Here is a 5021-nt window from a genome sequence, read left to right on the forward strand (position 1 = left end):
GCAAAGTATATCAATTTTACAAATATCTACTCTTTCCTACTGGAGAAGGGAATGGCAGCCCACTCCAGTATTCTTGCCTGGAAAATTCCATGGACAGAGGAGCTGGCAGGCTAGTCTGTGGAGCCATAGACTCAGACACGACTGAGTGACTAACGTCATGCTACTCTTTTCTAGATTGTTTTCCCATACAGATCACTACAGAATATTGAGAAGAGTTCCCTATGCTAAACAGTAGGTCCTTATTAGTTAACTATCTTGTATATAGTAGTGTATCAATTCCAGTCTCTTATTTATTGGTGGTGGTGGTGGTTTAGTGGTGGTGGTGGTGCTGGTGGTTTAGTCGCTAAGTCATGTCTGACTCTTGCGACCCCGTGGATTGTAGCCCACCATTCCTCTGTCCATGGGATTTTCCAGGCAAGAATACTGGAGTGGGTTGCCATTTCCTTCCCTAGGGGATCTTCCTGACTCAGGAATCGAACCTGGGTCTCCTGCATTGCAGGCAGATTCTTTACCAACTGAGCTATGAGGGAAGCCCCTCCTATTTATTAATCTCCCACAAATTTGTTTTAAAATTGATGTATTTAGACCACTGGCATTTAATTATTGCTATGGAAAGGCTTACATATGTAATTTCATTTTTTGTTTTTTTCTTTTAAAATGATACATAATTGATATATGACACTGTACTAGTTTAGGTGTACACATAATGACTTTTATTATGATACATCATAAATATATATGTGTAAATTATATAATAAGATTAGTTAACATCCATCACTATACACAGTTACAGTTCTTTTTCCTGTGATGAGAACTTTTGTATTTACTCTTGTAGCAACTTTTGAATATGCAATACAGTACTGTTAAGTGTAGTCACCATGATGTATATTACTTCACCAGGACATTATCTTAGAACCAGAACTTTGTACCTTTTCAGCAACTTCATTCATTTCATCCAGCCTCTGCCTCTAGTAACTACAGATCTGCTCTCTGTATCCATGGGTTTTTCTTAGACTCCACATATAGTAAGATCATACAGTCTTTGTATTTCTCTGACTTACTTCACTTAGCATAATGCTCTCAAAATCCTTCCATGTTATCACAAACGGCAAGATTTCCATTTTCATTTAATGGCTTAACAACATTACGTTGTGCGTGCATGTGCATACCTGTATACCTGCCATGTTTTGGCTATTGCAAATACTGCTTCTCAGTGCATGTGAACGTGCAGGTATCATTTTCAGTGTCTTTGTTTCCTTCAAATAAACGACCTAAAAGTAGAATTACTTGATCATATGGTAGTTCCAGTTTTAATTTTTTGAGGAATTTCATACTGTTTTCCATAGTGGCTGTACCGGTTTACACTCACACCAAAGGTTAAAGGTCCCTTTCCCCATATCCTCACAAACACACGTTATTTCTTTTTAAGAACAATCATTTCACAGGTGTGAAGTGCTATCTCATTGTTTTTTTGATTTGCATTTCCTTAATTATGAGCATCTTTTCATGTACCTTTTGTCAGTCTGTATGTTTTCTTTGGAAAACTGTCTATTCAGATCCTCTGCCCATTTTAACTGGATTGTTCAATTTTTTTTTTTTTTTCTGTTGTGTGAGTTCTTTATGTAGATTTTGGATATTCACCCCTTATCAGAAATATGATTTGCAAATATTTTCTCTCACTCTGTAGGTTGCATTTTTATTTTGTTGATGGTCCCAGTTAGTTTGCGTTAGTCCCACTTACTAGTTTTTACTTTTGATGTAAAATCCAAAATATCATTGTCAAGACTGATGTCAAGGAGCTTTCCTATGTTTTTCTTCTAGGAGTTTCATGACTTCACATCTTATATTCAAGTCTTTGATCCATCTTGAATTAATTTTTTGTATGCTGTATATAAGAGAGTGGTTCAGTAATTTTTTGCACATGGCTGTATAGTTGTGCAGTCCTAATGCCATTTATTAAAGAGTCTGTTCTGTCCTCATTGAGTATTCTTGGCTCCTTTGTTGTAAATTAGTTGACTATATTTACATGGATTTATTTCTGGACCCTCCATTCTGTTTTATGGGTCTCTGTGTCTATTTTAATGCCTGTACCACACTGTGTTTTGATTACTACAGTAATGAGGAAGCTTGATGTTACAGCTTTGTTGTTCTTCCCCAAGACTGTTTTAGCTATTTTGGGTCTTTTGTATTTCCATACAAATTAAGATTGTTGGTTTGATTTCTGTGAAAAATGCCATTGGAATTTTGATGGGGATTGCATTGAATCTGTAGGTTGCTTTTGGTAGTATGCACATTTGAACAATATTCTTCCAATCCATGAACACGATTTATCTTTCCACTTACTGTGTCTTCTTCAATTTCTTTTCAATTTTTAGTTTTCAGTGTTCAGGTCATTGACTTTATTGGCTAAATTTATTCCTATTCTTTCTTGTGCATTTGAAAATAGGATTGTTCTCTTAATTTTTCATTCTGTGATAATTCAATATTAGTGTATAGAAATGCAACAGATTTTTGAAAATTGATTTTGTATCCTGAGAGTGTACTAAATTTGTTTAATAGTTCTTTGTGGGGAGTCTTTAGGGTTTTCTGTATATATTATCTGAAAATAGTGACAGCTTTTCGTCTTCCTTTTTGACTTAAATGTCTTTTATTTTTCTTCCTTAATTGCTCTTGTTAAAACAGCTAATACTCTATTGATTCAAAGTCTTGTTACTCATCTAAGAGGAAAAGTGTTAAACTTCCCGCTAAGTGTTGAGTATGATATAAGTTATGGGTTTGTCATATTTAGAATCAATAGCAGAAAAGAAAAAAAAAATGAGGTGGAAGTGAATATAAGTGAGCTGGAAACTCCAGAAAGTGGTCATAGAGGGAACCTACCTCAAAATAATAGAGTCCATATGTGACAAACCCACAGTAACATCATTCTCAATATTGAAAAACTAAAAGCATTTCCTCTAAGATCAGGAACAAGAGAAGGATGTCCATGCTTGCCCCTTTGATTCAACGTAGTTTTGAAAGTCCTAGTCATGGCAATCAGAGAAAAAAAAGAATCCAAATGGGAAGATAAGAAGTAAAATTGTCACTGTTTGTAGCTGAAATGATACTGTATATAGAAAACCCTAAAGATGTTACCAGAAAACTACTAGAGTTTATCACTGAACTTGGTAAAGTTGCAGGTTACAAAATTAACACACAAAAATCTATTGCATTTCTATATACTAGCAATGAAAGATTCAGAAGAGAAATTAAGGAAATAATCCCATTTGCCAACACATCAAAAAAGAATAAAATCCCTAGGAATAAAACTACCTAGGGAGACAAAAAAATTGTACTGTGAAAAACTAGAAGACACCGAAGAAAGAAATCAAAGATGATACTAACAGATGGAGAGATAAACCATGTTAGAAGAATCACTACTTCTAATACTACCCAAGGCAATCTAAAGATTCAGTGCAATTGCTATCAAATTACCAATGGCATTTTTCACAGAACTAGAACAAAAAATCTTGAAATTCATATGGATACAGAAAAGACCCAAATAGCCAAAAAAAATCCTGAGAAAGAAAAACAGAGCTAGAGGAATCAGGCTTCCTGGCACCAGACAAAGCTATGGTCATCGAAAGAGTATGGTACTGGCACAAAATTATATAATAGATCAATGGAACAGGAGAGAAAGCCCAGAAATAAACCTATGAATCTGTGGTCAACTAGTGTACAACAGAGAAGATTATACAATGGAGGAAAGATAGTCTCTACAACAAACAGTGCTGGGAAAACTGGGCAGCTAAATGTAAAAGGGTGAAATGAGAATTTTGTGTATGCACCACACACAAAAAAACTCAAAATGGATCAAAGACCTAAATGTAGGGCCAGAAACTATACAACTCTTAAAGGAAAACAACAGAACACTGTTTGACATAAACTGCTGCAGTATCTTTTTGAATCCACCTCCTAGACCAATGAAAATAAAACAAAGATAAATGGTTATTATTTTTGTAATTATCAAAAACTAAGATGTAATTAAACTTAAGAGCTTTGCACAGCAAAGGAAACCATCAATAAAATGCAAAGACAACTCAGAGCATGGGAGAAAACATTTGTAAATGAAGTGACCAAGAAGGATTAATCTCCAAAATATACAAATAGCTCATGCAGCTAGCTGTATGTCAAAAAAAAGGGGGGGGGGAATAAACAATCAAAAAATGGGCAAAAGATCTAAATAGACATTTTTCCAAAGAAATGGCCAAAAAGTAGATGAAAAGATGCTCAACGTCACTAATTATTAGAGAAGTGCAAATCTGAATTGCAATGAGGTATCATCACCTCATACTGGTTAGAATGGCCATCATGAAAAAGTCTAGAAACAAATGCTGAAGAGGGTGTGCAGAAAACTGAACCCACCTACACTGTTAGTGGGAATGTAAATTGGTACAAACACTATGGTGGTTCCCTAAAAAACTAAATAGAACTACTCTATGATCTAAGAATCCCATTCCTAGGCATACATATATCCAGAGAAAACTATAATTTGAAAAGATGCATGCACCCCAGTGTTCACTGAATCACTGTTTACAACAGCCAAGACATGGAAGTACTCTAAATGTCTATAGGTAGAGGAATGGCTAAGGAAAAATTAGTAAAAATATCAATGTAATACTATGCTATGCTAAGTCACTTCAGTCGTGTCCGACTCTGTGTGACCCCATAGACGGTAGCCCACCAGGCTCCCTCGTCCCTGGGATTCTCCAGGCAAGAGTACTGGAGTGGGGTGCCATTGCCTTCTCCGCAATGTAATACTACTCAGCCATAAAAAAGAATGAAATAATGTCATTTGCAGGAACATAGGTGGACCTAGAAATTATTATACAAAGTGAAGTCAAGTCAGAGACAAATATCATATTATCACTCATATGTAGAATTTAATTTTAAAAAAAGATGTAAGTGAGCTGATTTTCAAAAAAAAAGAAAGAAAACCAGACTCATACAGATTTCAAAAACAAACTTATGGCTACCAAAGGAAA

The sequence above is a fragment of the Bison bison genome, unplaced genomic scaffold, assembly GCF_000754665.1.
Source record: "Bison bison bison isolate TAMUID 2011002044 unplaced genomic scaffold, Bison_UMD1.0 scf7180017864489, whole genome shotgun sequence".
NCBI lineage: Eukaryota > Metazoa > Chordata > Mammalia > Artiodactyla > Bovidae > Bison > Bison bison.